Source organism: Neophocaena asiaeorientalis, unplaced genomic scaffold (assembly GCF_003031525.2).
Source record: "Neophocaena asiaeorientalis asiaeorientalis breed wild unplaced genomic scaffold, Neophocaena_asiaeorientalis_V1.1 scaffold150, whole genome shotgun sequence".
NCBI lineage: Eukaryota > Metazoa > Chordata > Mammalia > Artiodactyla > Phocoenidae > Neophocaena > Neophocaena asiaeorientalis.
The window spans coordinates 8,803,709-8,823,588 of record NW_020176571.1 but is presented as its reverse complement, the minus strand read 5'-3'; positions in this window follow the sequence as shown (position 1 = coordinate 8,823,588).

The following is a 19,880-nucleotide window of genomic DNA, read 5'->3' as shown; positions in this document are numbered from 1 at the left end:
ATGGTCCCTCAAAAAATTAAAAATAGAATTACGGTAAGATGCAACAATTCTACTTCTGAGTATATACCTGTGATGGTTAATTTTACGTGTCAGCTTGACTGGGTCACAGGATGCCCAGGTGTCTGGTTAAACATTATTGCTGGGTGTGTCAGTGAGGGTGTTTCTGGAAGAGATTAGCATTTGAACAGGTGAACTGAATAAAGCAGATTACCCTTCCCAGTGTGGATGGCACCATCCAATCTGCTGAGGGCCTGAACAGAACAAGAGGTGGAGGAACAGAGAATTCTCTGTCTCTGTCTGACTACTGAGCAGGGGTATCTGTCTTTTGCTCTTAGGATGGGGCCTACGCTCTGGCGCTCCGTTCTCAGGCCTTCCGACTTGGACTAGAACTGAACTGCCAGTTTTCTTGGGTCTTCAGCTGGCAGACGGCAGATCACAGGCCTTCTCAGCTTCCATCATTGCATGAGCCAATTCCCTGTAATCGTCTCTCCCTCTCTCTCTCTCTCCCTCTACGGATCTATCTCCTATTGTTTCTCTGGAGAACTGTAATACAATACAGAAAATAATTGAAAGCAGGAGCTCGAACAGATATTTGTACACCAATGTTCATAGCGGCATTATTCACGGTAACCAAAAGGTAGAAACAACCCAAGTGCCCATCAACAGATGAGTGGATAAACGAAATGTGGTATATACATTTGGAATAGAATATTATTCAGCCTTAGAAAAAGAAGGAGAATCTGACACACGCTACAACGTGAATGAGGCTTGAGGATGTTATGCTGGGTGAGATAAGCCAGTGACAGAAACTGTATGCTTCCATTTATGTGAGGTCCATAGTAGTCAAATTCACAGAAACAGAAAGTGGAATGGAGGTTATTAGGGGCTGGACGAAGGAGGAATTGGGAGTCACCGTTTAATGGGAACAAAGTTTCAGTTTGAGGGGAAGAAGTTCCCAGATGGTGATGAGTGCTGTGAGATAATGTAAATGTACTCGATGGCACTGAATCATACACCTAAAAATAGTCAGGATGGTAAATTTTATGTCATGTGTATTTTCCTACAGTGTAAAACATGTTACATCATGATTGCAAATACATGGACAACGTTCTGCTAAGTGAAAGAAGCCAGACACGAAAGGTCGTATTTCATGGTTCCACTTCTATGAAAAGTCCAGAACAGGTAAATCCGTAGAGACAGCATGCAGATTGATGGCGGCCAGAGTCTGAGGGAGAAGAGGAAATGGGGAGCAATTGCTTAATGAATGCAGAGTTTTATTCTGGAGTGATGGAAATGTTTCGGAACTAGATAGAGGTTGTGACTGCACAACGTGTGAATGTCCTAAATGCCACTGAATTGTTCACCTAAAATAACTAATTATGTGTTATGTGAATTTCATCTTAATACATTAAAAAATCTGTATATATATACATTTATATATGTATGTATATATCTGTTTAAATATATATTATTTTATTATATAAATGTATCTATAGATGTAGATACAGATATCATGACTAATACCTGCTTCCTCCTTGACATCAAGCACTGTAGCTGCTCTCTAGAGCATGACCCCAATTTTATTCCCCTGAGGAGGGGGCTGGCTACTTACCTGACCCTCTTCTCTCCTTTCTTAGATACTGACTTTTTTTTCCTTCTCCCCATTCCCCATTCCTCTTACACTGTCATTACTATGGCCCACAGTGCTCCGGGGGGACCTGGACCCTGCCTAGCCCTCTGAGCTCTTTCCTACCACCCTCCCCTTTACTTACTGTCCTGCGTCGACACTGGCCTTGAGCTTGAGCAGGCCACACCTGCTGCCCCCTCAGTGTTAGCGCTTGCTGTGCCCTCAGCCTGCGGTATGCGTGCCCTGGGTATTTATCTGCTTTACCTTCCCTTCATTCCAGTCTCCTCTCTAGTGTCACCTCCCAAGAGGAGTATTTTGTAATCATTCTACATTTTAAGTATTATCCGCCGTCATTCTCTGTCTCATTTCTTTGCCTTTCCCCCCCCCCCCTTCCTAGAAGTTATCATATTTGCCATATTTGCTGCGGATCTTTCTAAAATAAAGGATATAGTTGAAGGTCCTTTATTCCATCTTCCCCCAATCATTCCCTTTTCCTCCTTTACCAAAGGAAACCACTATCATAACTCTATTCTCTCTGACTTCACATATTCTTCTACTCATGTTTTTATACTTCTATTACATATATGTAGGCATAGATAACATAAAACAATTGTCTTTTCTGTTTCTTTTAAACGTTTTTATACTGTTATGTATTTCTCTACAATACACACACACACTTATATAGATACACACACTTATATAGATACACACACTTATATAGATACACAGTTCATTCATTTTAACGGATGCTCTGTATTCTAACAAATGAAAATACCTCAATTTATCGAGCCCTTTATCAGGTTCCCCCCAATCTACTGTGGACAATTCTGCACGACAGTGTCCGCGCATGTCCTTTTGTACACACGTTGGAAGAATTTCTGTAGGGTGTAAACCTGGAAGTAGCGATGCTGGTCATGTGGTATGAGGGGTGTTTTCCATTTGCCCCTCAGATCCACTCTCTCCTCCACAGAAAGCTGACCTCTGTGGACTACATCAATGAATTTCCTTTCCCTACTGGCTTCCTGTTGGATAGTTGGCCAGTGGGAGGTACCATCAGGAAAGCAGGGGGGTGAGGAGGAGAGTGAGATCTGGGCATTTATCCTCCTGGCCCCCATCCTGCTGGATCTCTGTGGATTGGCTGCATTTCTCTCCCTAAGGCTCCCTAAGGCTGCTGCCCCTTGGGTTCTGGGATCTGGTAGCACTCCTCTCTTTACCTCTTCAGGCCTAAGGGTTGCAATGAAGTTCCCCAAACTCCCCACTATTGCTACCCTTGTTGCTTTTTAAAGTTTCAATTAACCCTACCCATGTTTTTGTAAATAGTCCTTTAATTAAACTTTCCTCAGTGACCCAGGCTGAGAGCACATTTTTCTTGCCAAGATGCTGACCAGTACCTATGAGATGTGCATTTTCACCTTTACTAGATGCTGATCAATCAGACTAACCTTCCAATCTCAATTTCTTCCAGGGAACTGGTTGATGAAATCCTAGATCTTTTCTAACTCTGCTAAAATATGACTTCCTTACTTTTCACCATCTGAAAATCTCTCCAGTCAGATTGGCCCATTCACTAGTCCTTGAATCTGCTTTTGCTCTTGAATATCTCCTTGAATAGAATACTCTTCTTGCTTCTATTTCCTATGAAGGAATCTTACCTACTTCATGAAATCGTGAGAGAGCTAGTGCCTGTGATTTCCTAACACTTACTGTCCTTATCACTCAGTTGGCACTCTGCTTCTCAAAATTTCTTGTGTGGTTGTTTTCCATTATGAACTGTTAATTAGCTTTTCCTACGCATATGTCAAATGTTTTCAACTACGCTATATTTCTCTTAAATGTAACTGACTTTGAGCTCTGTTTTTAGTGTTCACCCATATTACCTAAGTGCTGTGTACAGAGAGGTGCTCAGTTAGGATTTTAATGAACCAATAAATGAATTAACTGCACTAATATTGCTAATCAAGAATTGGTAATAACATGCAATCTGGTGACTTGAAATCCTTTCTGAAGTGCTAGATAGATGTAATTTTCATTTTTCCTGCTTGTCTAATTTATTCTTATGTTAAATGTATCCTGTTAAATGGCCTGTGTGTCTTGGTTCTGGGAAATATACATTTTGGTAGTGAATGAATTAAGCCTATAAGTTTACCATAGATATAAAACTTCCATTAAAATTAAAATATTCATATTTTCATAAAAGAAAAATTTCTTAGCAGTGAAAATGACGGTGATACCCAAGTAAATTAATAGGGATCAAGGGCCTACATTCTCCACCCACTTCTGGATGAAAATCTGAGGTTCCTTTATCAGCTTTGAAGTATCTCTTAACATCTGCAGACATCCTAAGGGAAATAGGCACAAATAAATAGATCCATGCTATTTTTAACTCCAATGGGAAAAAAAAAGCTAGGAGAGATTAGGTTTCTGTATGTGAAAACAGGAAGAGAAATGTTTCTCAGAAGTCTACCTAAGCAAAGAAAAAAAAAATTAGTCCCTAACCTCATTCACAGCCACCCCAGATACAATGATAACAACCACCCATTTCTACCTAACATATACCCAGGGCCCAAAATATCCTGGATCTTATGACTTTCAAAATACTTTTTTCTCTTCCTTTCCTTTGACTTAGGGCTTTAAGATTTTGTTTCTCCTTAAATGAATCTGTGATGAACACTTCAATTGCATTTGTAAGCAAATACTTAGGTTTCCTGGAGGTCAGGATGCATTACACTGCGAGTAACAGCTTAGATCCTTGCTACTCAAAATGCGGTCCTTGGAGCATCACTTGGGCATTTGATAGAACTGCAGAAGCCAGGCTCCAGCCCCGTCCTACTAAATCAGAGCCTGCATTTTAACAAGACCCCCAGGTGACTCATGTGAACATTAAAGTTTGAAAAGCACTAGCTCAGACCAAACAGGCGTTTATTTATTTATTATTATTATTTTTTTGTGGTACACGGGGCTCTCACCGCCGTGGCCTCTCCCGTTGCAGAGCACAGGCTCCGGAAGCGCAGGCTCAGCGGCCACGGCTCACGGGCCCAGCCACCCCGCGGCACGCGGGATCCTCCCAGACCGGGGCAGGAACCCACGCCCCTTGCATCGGCAGGCGGACTCTCAACCACTGCGCCACCAGGGAAGCCCCAAACAGGGGTTTATTATTTCACATAACAGACGTCTGGAGATAGACCATTCTGGAGTTCGTTAATTCACTTGCAAAATGATGTTGATAATCCACGTGCTTTCCAGCTTTCTGCCTTGACATCTTCCATGTGTTGGCTTTTGTCCTCGGATGTAACCTTTCATTGTAATATAATGGTTGCTGCAGCTCCATCACATCCTCATCAAACTATATTCAAAGCAGGAAAAGTAATCTCTCCTCGTGCTTCTTTTTTTCTAAAGAAGAAAAATATTTCTTAGGAGTCCCCCACCACACTTCTCCTTTGTTTCATTGGCCAGAACAGAGCTAATCACTGGTAGTGGGCATAGGGATTAATAAGTTGGCGTAAATCAATCATGGTTTATCCCCCCCCAGAAGTAGGAGCAGCCTATCTGACCTGGACACTTGAACCAAATTGAGGTTCTATCATCAAGATGCAGTAATCTCTGTCCGGTAAGTACAAATCAATTATATTACATGGAAGCAAGTAGCACTAGTAGGGAGGAGCCAAATGAGTTAATGAAGGGATGGGAGGCCTATGGGAAAAGTTCTAAACATAGAACTTTTTCTTATAAATACTGAGAAGTGGTCAATAATATCAAGTCTATGTCACATAACAAGTTTGACAAACGACAACTGAATCTGGTGATCATAAAGTTACAATCTTGATGAACAGTAAAGTGGTGGATGGGGGTAGGAGAAAGATTACAGGACATTAAAGAGAGAATGAAGGGTGAGGGAATAAAAATAGTCAATGTAAACAATTTTAAAAGTTTGCAAGAGGGAGTTCCCTGGTGGCCAAGTGGTTAGGATTCCGGGCTTTCACTGCTGTGGCCCGGGTTCAATCCCTGCTCAGGGAACTGAGATCCTGCAACTTGCACAGCATGGCCAAAAAAAAAGAGAAAAGTTTGCAAGGAAAAGAAAGAGGAATAGAGTGATGGTTAAGAAGTAACTCTATCAGGGGAAAGGGTTCTTGTCTTTTCCCTGCTCCCTCAACCCCCATAGCACAGATCTGAGAAGGTCGAGAGGAGAATGAGTCTGTGAAAGAAGAATGAGAGAGGTTGTTAGCAAAGACAGAGGTAAGTCTTGGGTCACAGGGGACCTTGCTGGCCTCGGTAAAAGGACAGGCAAGATCTTCTGTTGAGGAGAGAGATGTGGTGTGGGTGCTAGGATGGTGGACTTCATGGCATTGTCCCCAGGTTGACAGCACCTCCTGGGGACTTAGAAGTGCAAATTCTCTGGCCACACTTCAGACCCACTGAATCAGAATCTCTGGGGATGGGCCTCAGCTATCTGTGTGTTAACAAGCTCCTCCGCGGGTGATTCTGATGCAAGTTTGAGAACCGCCATGCCAGGGAATTGTTTATACAGTACCTGCCTGTATGCATGCCTATGCAGCGAAACTATTTGAGATTTTCCGGTCAGGAAATGTTTCCCTCTTTGTTCTTCCCTGCTCACTCCAGCCAGGTGTATCTGTGGGTTCAAGGAGACACACTCTGAGGTGCTTCTGGCCCTGAGGAGGGTGTGTAGAACTCTGGGTAGACTAGGAGGTCTTCCGTGTAGTTTCTATTCTGGCTGGGCTGGTGACCCACATTTTCTTATTCCTTCTCAGGCTCTTCTTGAGTTCACAGAAAAAAGCCCACTGATCATGTTAACGTCTGTTACAGTTCTGTTAATGACTCTCTATTGCTAAACCATTAAAGTCTGTACCCCTGAGCATGGAAGGCCAAGGCTTCTGTAGCCTAACCTCTGCCCACTTCTTGAGCTGTCTACTTGGCTGCCCTGAGGGAGGCCTCTTCTCTTTGGCAAGAAGTATGTAGAAGGGAATTGAGAAAAATTCTTACAGAGTTCTAGTATCATCTGATCTGCTCACAGACATTTATCACCTGCCTACTATATGCTCGGAACTCTACCAGGGATAGGAATAAAAAGATGCTTTACAAAGGAGTAGAAAAGATTCTGGAAGAGATGACCAAAGAAACAGATGATTTAAATACAGTAAATTTAAACGCTATGATAAAGGTCTGTGTGGGGTGATGTGGAAGCACAAAGACAGGACATTTAAGTCAAGGAAGGTCTCCTGGAGAAATCGGTACCTACACTTCAGAATATAGTCTTGAAGGAAAAGTAGGAAGTAGCTAAGAAAAAAAGGTAGAGGTATGTGTTGTGACAAAAGGAATAGCATAGTCAAAGATAGGGTGTAAAAACAGGGGAGCAGAGGCCGGACACAGAGATTCCCTGAAGCCAGAGTGGAGAGCAGCAGATCAGAGAGCTGAAGAGGAAGACAGAGGGTGACCAACCGTCTGGCTTTCCCCAGAACCATCCCAGTTTTAGCACTGAAAGTCCCCCGTCCCTCACTTCTAGGCAAACCAGGATGGAAGCCAGAATACAAAAGGTCATATGTGCCATGGAAAGGAGTACACACTTGATCATCAGGATGGAAGAGGTACTGGAGGCAACAGGATATATTTGGGAACATCTTACAGGGCTGCAAGAGCAAAGCGAGGGGCCCAAGTGGGCTAACCCTCCACAGGGAAGGGAAGGCAATGTCAAGTATCCGCGCTTTTGCTGTCCCACACAAGTGGGAAAATCAACACACATACAAAAAACATTGTTAAAGAGGGAGGAAGGAAAGGCAGGGAGGCAAGGAGGGAGCCTAAGACTTGAATTCTGGAGTGAACATGTTCATTGTTTCCACTTACTCAGATGTGCTCTGTGAGCTTCAGCTTCCACATCTGTGAAATGGGATAGTACTTACCTCCTTGGTTTGTTTTGATGATCAAACAAGAGAGTGTGTGGAAAAGCTTGGTAAGCTATAAAGCACTATATGAGTATTACTAATAGGACTATTATCACACCCAAAATGTACCCAACCACATCAACTCTGAGAGTGTGATTTTGGTTGTAATTGCATCACGTTGCTTCCTGCTGTTCACCAGCACTGAGTCACCATCAACAGCTCCTGTGTGGGCTGGTTTGAGGGCAGTTGAGAGTTGCTGGGGAGAATTGCTAAGGGGGAGGCAGTCTAGATTCTTCCTGTTCTTCCTCCAACCATAAACATTCAAGCCCAGTTCAGTGAGATTAAAAAAGCAAGAGTGGGGGCTTCCCTGGTGGCACAGTGGTTGGGAGTCCGCCTGCCGATGCAGGGGCACAGGACATGGGTTCGTGCCTGGTCTGGGGGGATCCCACATGCCGCGGAGCGGCTGGGCCCGTGAGCCATGGCCACTGGGCCTGGGCATCCGGAGCCTGTGCTCTGCAACGGGAGAGGCCACGGCAGTGAGAGGCCCACGTACCGCCCCCCCCCCAAAAAAAAAGCAAGAGTGGAATTCTAAAAGATACATGGACCCCAATGTTCATAGCAGCACTATTTACAATAGCCAAGATATGGAAGCATCCTAAGTGTCCACCAACAGATGAATGGATAAAGAAGACGTGGTAAATATATACACAATGAAATATTACTCAGCCATAAAAAAGCATGAAATTTTGCCATTTGCAGCAACATGGATGGACTTGGAGGCTATTATGCTAAGTGAAATAAGTCAGACAGAGAAGGACAAATACTTTAGGATACACTTACATGTGAAATCTAAAAAATACAACAAACTAGTGAATATAACAAAAAAGAAGCAGACTCACAGTTAGAGAGAACAAACTACTGCTTACCAGTGGGGAGAGGGAAGGTGGGAGGGGCAATATAGGGGTAGGGGATTAAGATGTACAAACTATTTGGTATAAAATAAGCTACAAGGATATATTGTACAACATTGGGAATGTAGCCAGTATTTTAAAATAACTATAAATGGAGTATAACCTTTAAAAATTGTGACAGTGGGACGAAGCTCACACTTCTTGATCTGACCCCACTCACCTCTCCGGGTTCTCTTTAGTCCTTCCCCCGTGTACTACATTTCAACCACTGCCACCTGCTAACCATGGCGGCATCTGTCCTGATCTCTTCTCGCTTGTGCCATCCCTTTCCCTGACTTTCCTCCTTGACTTCCAATATGGGCTCAGATGCTACCTTGGAAAGTCAATCAGTGAGGCTGTATGACCTTGGGTGATCTCCTGGTACAGGGGAGGGTATGTAATGCTGGGTAGCAGCTGAGAGCATTGGGTTTGCAGGCACTCTGGCTTTTACATCCAGATCAGCCACCTGCTTCTTTGGGCTAAGGCACAAGAGATGCACTCGAGTGGGTTGTAAAGAGCAAAGATTCTGGAGCCAGATGACCTGGTGGCAGGACCTCGGACCAAACTCTCAGTCTCTCAGTATCCACATATGTAAAATGGGGATGATGATATCAGTACCCATATCATAGGGCAGTCATGGGGATAACGTGAGCTCATATGTAAAAGACACCAAGAATAGCGCCTGACACATACTTGTTAGCTCTTGTTATTAACTTCATGCTTTCGTCTTTGTGAAATGGGAATAATACTCACTGGAGAGAGCTGGTTCAAGAATTGCTCAAGATAAGCAGATGTGCTTGGCTTGGAGAAGGTACTCGATAAATCTGTTACTCGCCCTTTTCGCTCTTGCCATTTGTATTATAATTTTTTTACTTAAAGATATTTCAACCACTAAAATCTCTTAGCTCCTCCAGGGAAGAGAGAGAGTCATCCATCTTTGTGTTCTCAGCATCTCACACACTCTAGGTGCTCAAGAAATGCTTGGCAAATGAATTGATAAAAAGATAGTCATGGGGAAACTCAAAAGGGCTTTAACTGCCTCTCAGCAATATCCTGAAAGGTCACAAAATAGGAACTTAATCCCTAAAAAATCCGTGTCATTATAAATCTGTGCAATTCATAGTTTGAATATTAGTTTTTAATTGTGTTTCTTGGTATTTTTTCCCTCCCTCGTCTTTTCTGTATTCATCTTGGGCAGGGTTTCTCAATCCTGGCACTAAAAATCCTTTGTTGCGGAGACTGTCCTGTGTGATTGTAGGACGTTTAGCAACGTCCCTGGCCTCCACCCACGAAATGCCAGTAGCACCTCCCACCCCTAGTTTTGACAACCTACAATGTCACTAGGCAGTGCTAAAACTTTGGGGGAGGGGACAGAATCTACCCCCTTTCCCCACTATTGAGGACCACTAATTCAGGAATCTGCTTAAACAGTTTCAGATACAGCAAATTTGGGTAGGACTGATTGTTTTTCTCTTTATCTCCAACGGAAAAATCTGGCTCCTATGCCTCCACACTGAATAGATTCTAACAATCGTGAAGGAGAATTTCTTCTTCCCTGATGGCAGAATTCCTCCCCATTCTCACTCTCAGAAGTGGCACGGAGGCTGGGAAGAGGTTGGGACCATGTTTTATTTACCTAGACATATACCCCCCAGATAGCAAGCACGTATTTCTTTCTCTTCATTTTGTGGGAAAACTGAAAGAATGCAGTGTTTTACAATTCAAATTAAAGCGAAAAGCACATCAAGCTGTCTGACTTTCTGGGAGCCAGAAGAGGGAGAGGGGCTTCATTCTGTAATAGGTGGAGAAAAAGACTTTTCAGCAACAGAAGAACTTTTTACAGCATGAAAGAAAAATGTGTATGTTGAGAAAGAACTTGAATGCTAAAGACATATTGTTGCTATAAATCCTTGAATCTGAGACACAATTCATAATGCAGCTTTACTAATTGTGCAATTTTAAACCTATTTAAGCTGGGAAATTTGTTATCAGGTGACTCATACATGTGGGGAAATCCAGTTCATCTGTGCCAAAGATGAAAGAAAGCGATTAGGTATTTAAATGTTGAGATTCTATTCAGTCTTGGAAATGAATTGCAGTAATCTTGGATGAGGAGAAAAGTAAGAAGGTAGTTACTCATCACGTTAAAAAATGTTAAAGAGCTCTTTGGATTTAAATAATAAAACCTTATATTTATAACACATTTATCTTTCAAATAGCATAAGTACTTTTCTTTCTTTTTTATTTTGAAACATTCAAAAAGTTTTTTGTAAAAAATGTTCAGTACAGTGCAAAGAACGTTTTGTCCTTAACCGTTTGAGAGAAAGTATGGATCTGATGACCCATGATCCCCAAATACTTTTTAGTGTTATTTCCTATGACTAAGACGTCTTTCCTGCTTAATCACGATGCAACCATTAAAATCAGAAAATTAACGTTGATACATGACTGTCTAATCCTCAGGTTCCACTCAAGTTTTGCCAGTTGTCTCAATAAAATGTTTTCTAGCAACAAGATATGGTTCAGAATCACACATGACATTGAGTTGTGTCTCTCCCATCTCCCCTATAAATCTCTTACACATCTAATCCTGTCTTGGTGACTGCTTCTCAGTAGACATGAACTAATACATCTGCTTGTTGGACAGAGCTAGGGAATACACACACACACTTACAGCCATGTTTATTTCTATATCTATCCACATATATTGAGAACCATGAGTTCATAACAGTGTATTCAATGCTAATACAGCATCGGAGGGTCCATTCTAGTTTTCTCTGTTTCTGTGTTTGTAAGTCTTTGTAATCGTTAAGCTTCTCGATGTGTAGATTTATATATTTTAACAAACACAAGAAGCTTTGGATTATTATTTCTTTAAATATTTTGCCTCTTCCTCACTCTCTCCTCTCCGCTGGGACTCATATTATGTGTACGTTGGTACACTTAATGGTGTCCCACAGGTCTCACAGTCTCTGTTCATTTTTCTTCATGTTGTTTTCTTTCTGCTCCTCAGACTTGATCATTTCGATTGACCTATCTTCAAATTCAGTGATTCTTCTGCCTGCTCGTATCTGCTGCTGAATTCTCCTACTGAAATTTTCATTTCAGTTGTTGTAGTTTTAGCTCGAGAATTTTTATTTGGTTCCTTTAAAAATAATTTTTCTCTCTTTATTGACATGCTGTATTGGTTGAGGCATTGTTCCTCTGGCTTCCTTTAACCTTTTGTCCATGGTTTCCTTTAGCTCTTGAATATATGTCTTTGTTCAGTAAGTCCAATGTCTATGCTTCCTCACAGATGGTTTCTGTTCATTTTTTATTTTCCCCTGTAAATAGGCCATGCTTTCTTGTTTCTTTATATGCCTCATGATTTTTTTGTTGAAAACCGGACATTTAAAATACGAGGTAATGGGCTTCCCTGGTGGCGCAGTGGTTGAGAGTCCGCCTGCCGATGCTGGGGACACGTGTTCCTGCCCCGGTCCGGGAAGATTATATGGGATCTTCCCGGACCGGGGCACGAACCCGTGTCCCCTGCATCGGCAGGCGGACTCTCAACCACTGCGCCACCAGGGAAGCCCAAGATCATATTCTTTGTCTTGTGTAGTCTCTGAACTCTCTGTAGTCTCTCTGTGTGTTGCCACCAATGCTTCAGTGCTTAGGCCATTTATCACTTGGCTTTAGCCTTCACTCCTGCTTGTGCTAAGGCTGGAGATCAGCCAGAGGTGAAAGCGTATGGTCTTTTCAGGTCTTTTCTGAGGATGTGTCCTGCCCTGAGCATGTGCATGGCTTTCTCGATTCCCCTGAATGCACAGGAGCTTTTCCAAACCTTACTTCCTAAGTGTGTCAATCCTCAGCTTTTCCTCCCAGGTTTCTACATGTCTGTGGTTTGTCCCAACTGCCCTTCCACGTTTTTGAAGAATCTCCTCCAGACAGCCACTTCTGCACTCTTAGAGGGTCCTGAGTTGGGTGATACAAAGGCAAACCCCTTGCTTCAGTCCTTCAGGGAGCCCCCAAACAGGCCAAAACATACAAACACAATTCCCTGGGAACAAGGTCCCCTCTGCTCTCTCCAGATCAAGGAACCCACTCTGGGAACACTGGCTGCTGTTTTCTAGAAGGCTCCTGCCCCAGGGAGGCAAGGCTGGGCAAGGGTAAGGTGAAACATGACAAACCTCCTCTACCATGTTTCAGTGGCCCTCCTCCTGATAAAGCATTTGCTTGGTTGCTGTAAACCTTAGACTATCTTCTAGAGTTCTGATAAAGTTGATTCTGACAGTTTCTGCTAGGTTTTTTCAGTGTGTCTGGGAAGAGACAGGACCCTAACAGAACTAGTCCACCATTTTCATTGACTTGGGCACCAGTACAGCTCCCTTGTGTTTGTAACTCCTCCTCCAACAGTTAGAAACCCAGCGTCCACTATCCTTAATGTGTTTACTTACTTGATCAATTCCTCTGTATGTAACCAATATTCTAACTCCACCATCATCCCCTCCCTGGCATGGACACCCTCCTCTCTGCTCTGGCTCTGGTTCCCTATGGCAGGGTACCCTCTACTGCAGATGTCCTCTCCTCCTGCAGGGGCTAAGTATTTATTGTTCCTGTTTTAATTTTATTAGTTTTACTGGGGCTTTATATAGCTGATGTTGAAATAAGAAAAACTATTACTAGAAACAAAGTATAATTCTTTTCAAACTATAATGAATTCTTCTTACGCATCCCCTACAATACTCTCATGCTGTAGCTGGGAACAAATATTATTTCCATTCTGTGATGGGAAAATAGAGGCAAGAAGGCCACCGTTCATGGTACCCACCAAATTTATGGTAACCAGTTGCAGCAGGACCCTCTCTAATGTTGGGGAATTCTTTGTCAGCTCCCTCGTCCATTCCTTCAGCAGCTTTTCCAAATTTTCATCACTTTCCTGAAGTCCCCACTATATTCTTTCTTACTTCACTCTGAACAGACTAACTTTGATTTTTGTTTATTAATAAAATAAAGGCAAACAAACATAAATTTCTTTCAGTTTTGGCCTCCCCCATCCCCTCTCCCCCAAACCTATTAACAGCTACCAGGGGAAGATTTGGTTTTGTGGTGCCTGAGCAGATTCAATTCGAGAAGGGGGAACTTTAAAAAAAAAAATGAATACAAAAAAATACCTTACTTTTGCAAATTTTGTAAAAACACATGACCACGTTAAATCATTGCCAGGGTCCCTCCTAGGGCCTCTGGAAGAAGTCTGTTGAAAATGGGAGTGGGAGAAAGGGAGCTGGAACTTCGGCAGCCCTAGAGAGGCACACTCCTTCTCCTCTCGCCCAGAAATGGCAGCCCCCCCTCCTCTCCCTTCCCGTCTCCCTCTCCCTCCCCCTCCCATCCAAGACTCATGCATCCTGCCAGGTTCCAGATCTTCTGGGAAGCCTCCAATTCACTCCTTTTTCCTCCTTCTTGGATCACCCACTTCAGATTATAAATGTGACTGTGTTCCTCTCAAACTGAAAAACAAAGTAACCAATCAACCCTAACCATGTCAACCCCTAAATTCCTCCATCTCCAAATTCCTTTCTAGCCACCCAATTGCTCTCTTGCCTTTAACAACAAAATTCTGGGAAAACCACTGGCCTCCCTCCCTGTTTCCTATTCATTTCTCAATTCACTTCACTCTTGCTTTGGCTCTCATAACTCACTGAAATTGCCTTGGCTAAAGTCATCAATGACTATTTTGTTCACTTTAAGTTTATTAGTGATTTTTTTAAAAAACAGGCATTTGAATTAAAAACGTAAGGATCCTCAAGCATCTCAAATAGTAAAGTGTCAAAAGTAGAATTAAGTTCCCATTACCTCTGCTAAGTACACGCCTCTGAATGTCCACCCTTTTTTTTAAAAAAAAACATGTATTTATTTATTTGGCTGCACCGGGTCTTAGCTCTGGCATGCGGGATCTAGTTCCCTGACCAGGGATCGAACCTGGGCCCCCTTGCATTGGGAGCGCAGAGTCTTAACTACTGGATCACCAGGGAAGTCCCTGAATGTTCACTCTTAACAATTTCATGTTTACCATCCATACTTTTTGCTTTGTCCATCTAAATCTAAAACAAACACATATGCAACTACATAGGATTTCTGTCTCTCTCTTCTTCTCTCTCTTTCACCCTCCCTTCATTCCTTCTTTTCTTCTACACAAAAATTCCATCACATTGAGAATTCTATTCTCTAACCTGCTCTTCAGTTAACCATATATCACAGCTACACTTTCAAACCAATAGATATAAACCTATAGAATTCTTTCTGACAGTTGTATAGTATTCCACAATAAGGATACACTGTTGTTGATTCAACTGTTCCCTACTGAAGTGCATTTGGGTTCTTTTGCCTAGGTTGAATCACATAAAACTGCCATATTTTGTAGGCTTGTTGTTTTGTTTTGTTTGTTTTCTATTACATACAATGTTATAGTAAATATCTATATATGCGTATCTCTATAAACTTTTCTTTGTGCCGATAAATTCCAAGAAGTGGGACTCTAGTTTAAAAGGTGTGTGTATTTTACTCCCAGATTGCTTTCCTAAAATGTTGGCATAATGTATGTTCCCATCAATGACCTTTTGGGAAGTTACATGTCACGATGGCCTCTTTTCAGTGCTTCTCTTGGCAGACTTCACAGTACACTGTATAGTCGGCCCTCAAGGGTGGATTCTAGGATCGCTCAGTTACCAAAATATGGGGATGCTTAAGTCCCTTATATAAAGTGGTGTAGTACTGTCAGCCCTTCGTGACCGTGGGTTCTGCATCCTCCATCGGATCCGGGGTTGGTTGACTCTGTGGATGTGGAACCGCAGATACAGAAGGCCGACTGCATTTTGCTATTATTATTATTACTTTTGATGTGGACCATTTTAAAAGTCTTTATTGAATTTGTTACAATATTGCTTCTGTTCTATGTTTTGGTTTTTTGGCCGAGAGGCATGTGGGATCTTAGCTCTCAGATCGGGGATAGAACCCGCGCCCCCTGCATTGGAAGGTGAAGTCTTAACCACTGGACCACCAGGGAAGTCCCTGTATTTGCCATTATCGACGCACCTTCTCTCCTGGCAGGACTTTCAGCCAGTTTTCCACTCACCTGTTTTTGTCTCTTTCCCTAGCCTCTCTTCTTCTGTTTGTTCCTAGATTCTTGTATACCACATGGTTCTGCCATGGCTCACTTTTCTAGTCACACTAAATGTTTCGTTCTCTCCTTAGGCAGGTTTATGGTTTCAACTATCATCTCTACCCTCAGCCTGCCAATGAGGTGACCCCAAGGTGACTTCACCTGAATTGAAAAAAGGATTTCCTTTCCTGAAGATGCCTTACTATCGTCGTCCAGAAAATTGTGCTAATAACTATTCAATCACTATTTAATATTCTACAGTATGTCCCCTGGATTGTGTGGTGTAGAAGCTCCACAATCATCACTGATGACTGTGTTTTCCATTCCTCTCCTGAGTCCAAACTTCTATGTCAAAATGGTCTCCTGGAGGGTGTGGAGAAAAGGGAACCCTCCTACACTGTTGGTGGGAATGTAAATTGGTGCAGCCACTATGGAGAACAGTATGGAGGTTCCTTATAAAACTAAAAATAGAGCTACTATATGATCCTGCAATGCCATTCCTGGGCATATATCCAGAGAAAACCGTAATTCGAAAAGATACACGCACCCCAATGTTCACTGCAGCACTATTTACAATAGCCAAGACATGGAAGCAACCTAAATGTCCATTGACAGATGAATGGATAAAGAAGATGTGGCACATATATACAATGGAATATTACTCAGCCGTCAAAAAGAACAAAATAATGCCATTTGCAGCAACATGGATGGACCTAGTAATTGTCATACTGAGTGAAGTAAGTCAGAGAAAGACATATCATATGACATTGCTTATATGTGGAATCTAAAGAAAGGGTACAAATGAACTTATCTACGAAACAGAAATAGTCACAGATATAGAAAACAAACTTACGGTTACCAAGGGGAAAGGGGGGGAGGGATAAATTGGGAGATTGGGATTGACATATACACACTCCTATATATAAACTAGATAACTAATAAGGACCTACTGTATAGCACAGGGAACTCTACTCAATACTCTGTAATAGCCTATATGTGAAAAGAATCTAAAAAGGAGTGGGTATATGTATAACTGATTCACTTTGCTGTACAGCAGAAACTAACACAACATTGTAAATCAACTATACTCCAATAGAAATTAAAAAAACAAAAAACAAACAATCAAACAAAACGGTCTCCTGGATAGCAGCAGCTTGGTGTTTTACAGACCCCGCCAATACAAAAGACCCATTGTTGAACTTATCATCTGTCCCTCTTGGAATGCTCTTTATGCATTTTTTTCCTTAGTAAATGAGACTCCCATTCACTGGGGTGCATATTTTAGAAACCTGGAAATTCATCATAGACTACTTCTCTCTCTCTCTCCAAATTCACATCTGTTAGGTTACCACATCCTGCTGTTTCTATCTCATATTCCTGAAATCCACCATCTTTTTTCAATCCCCAGTGCTGCTGTCCTGACCATCTCTTTCATAGACTAAAAATAACTTCCTCACTGGTGTTCCTACTTTTTGCTTTGCCTCCATTCTCTCATTCACACTGTTGCCAGAGAAATTATTTAACATGCAAATCAGTTCTCTCCATGAGAAAAATCCTTCAACGTCCATTGTCAAGAGGTGAAAATCTAAACTTCTTAGCATGACTTAAAAAGCTCTTTATTATCCAATACCTACTTAACGGTCTTGCCTCATTTCCCGATATTCTCTGAAAGCGCCCTATGCTTCAGATATATGGATCTACTTTCAAATCCCCAACGTGCCAAGCTCTCTCTCTAATAATTCAGTGCCTTTGCACCTGCTCCACTTCTGCCTGGAATTCCTTGCCACTCGTGTTGGCCTGACAAACTCTGACTTAAATTTCAAGACTCAGCTGTAGGTTATTTTCCCTTCTTTAAATTCTTCAGGCAGACGTAAGTGCTTCTGTACTTGAATTCCTTGTTGATATGGCACAAACATGCACTACAGCAATTTTAACGTTTTATTTATTTGTTTTATTAATTAGAGTTTCCAAACCAGGTTGTAAGCTTCTAGAGGGGAGGGATTATATGATTAATCTCATCTTTGCATACTCAGCACTTTACACCGGGACTGGCACTGAGTATTTTTAACAGGCACTCGAATGCACGTGAAACAAATTATTAAGTAGTAAGAACAGCATCCTGGCTGAGCTTAAGCTTAAGCTATAGATTTTCACATAAGTACCTTTAAAGAAATTGCAAAAAATGTATAATACATTAAAGGAAATTTAAGAACAGAAAACTAAAGTAAATCTCATATTATTTCACCATCCTAATCCCGGTTTTAGTGTATTTACTTTCGGTCTTTTCTCAAATATGCGATATTTATATATATATTTGTTTTTGTTTATACATATATATATATTTATATTTTACATAGCTGTAATTAAAATGTACATGCACTTTTATATGTTTTTAAGCTTAATGAACTGTAAGCATTTCCAACAGTGTTTCATAGTCCTCCAAATTATCATTTTTCCAGGATTGCATATCTCACTTCCCTGCTTCGGTTGATAGCCTAAAAGCGGCTTAGGTTATACCCAGTTTTCTATTATAAATAGAAACAGATCCAGGTTTTGTGGAACTTGAAATTTACACAATTTTGAGTCATGTTTTCAGAAAAAGGATACAAAATTATCTTATTTTTGCAAATAGGACCATGTGAACACATTGTTAGGGCCCCTCCCCAGGCTTTGGAAGGGGCCTGTGAAAGTCGGGGTGGGGGGAGTCCTGAAGATTAATTTTTATTGGCTTCACAGTTATCTACCTCCAACTAGAAATAATCCTGGAATAAACATTTTGAGCATGAATTTTTTCCCCCTCTTTTCCATTCTCTTCGAAGGATTCCAAGTTACTATGACACCATTCACCTTGCAGCAGTTGGGAAAGGAAATGGTTATTTATTGAGCACGTATTATATAGTGAGAAGTTTGTATATATTTTAAAATTTAATTCCTACCACAAACCTGAAGGAGGTATTATCCCCATTTTACAGATGAGGAAACTGAGGTGCAGTGCACTTAAACATCACGCCCAAAGTTACACATCTAGTAATTGGCAGGGTTTTGGAGCCTACTGGTCTTATTCCAAAGCTCATGTCTTCCCATTACATCGTGTTGTCTCCACAGCCTCACAGCTTCGAGGTAATATTCTCTAGGCTACTGCTGAAAACCTGGTTCTCAGTTACCTGTTTTGAGGAGGACAGAATACAAAACTTACAGAGTCCTGACATGTTTCTTGGAAGAAGGTAATTTAAATCAATGATGGTCAGACTTTCACAGGTGAGTTTAGGAGAAAGTGATTTGGCTCTTTCTGCCCTTCTGCCTACAGACACCTAACGCCTTGGTTCCGTGTGCATTTCTCGGAAGGAGCAGAGCGTCTGCAGTCGGAAGACCTGGGTTGGGTTCCGACCTGCTATGCTCTACCTGGGTGGCCTTGGGTAAGTCATTGAACTCTTCAGCTTCTCATTTTCCTCTCTGCACTAAGGATACTAAGTGACACAACCTGCCTTACCCCAGCGTAGCTGTGAGTGTCAAATCTGATCATGTGTGCTCAGCACTTGGTGAACGCCAATGTTACTAAGATACCAGTACCAATGCGGGAGTAGCTCCAGCTCCGCACCCATCTGACCCCAGGTAAAGGCATGTGACAGCTGGGCAGATTGCACCTAATGGCTCCTTTACGTTAACTCTTGGTGGCTTGCCCTCCTCCCTCCCCACCTCCCCCTCCACCCCGCACTGAAGCTGCCATGTGATTCCAGGGGCGTGTGGGTTGTTACTCCTGAATGCCCAGTGCACGGAGAGCAGCCAGCAGAGGCTGTACAAAATCAGAGTCTGAGATTCCGATGAATCCTTTCCTCAAGCTGAAAACGGATAGTCAAAACATGCCCAACATTCATCATTAAACGCGGTTTGTAAAATCCCGAAGACAGTTCTGACCGATTGTCCCTTTGCTCTGTCTTAGGTGCTGACGCATTTATCTTGGAATTTTATCTGCCAGTTTAGAAATCTTTAGTCCTTGTCGGACTTAATTGAGGGGGCAGTCTGTAGTTCTGGGAAACCAGGAGAAAAAATTTTAAAATCTCCGTTTTGTGTTGGCGTTTGAACACCCTTCTGGTGTTCAAACCATATCTACGTTGAAAGTCGGTGGACGCAGCATTAATTTTTATTTGCCTTAAAAAAAACCAGATGCTTAAACCAATTTCCAACCCTGGGACTAAGCTCATCACCCGCGTTGGGACCCGCGAGGCTCCCCGAGCGTGGACCTGCGGCTTCGCCGGCCCCGGCCGCCCCCC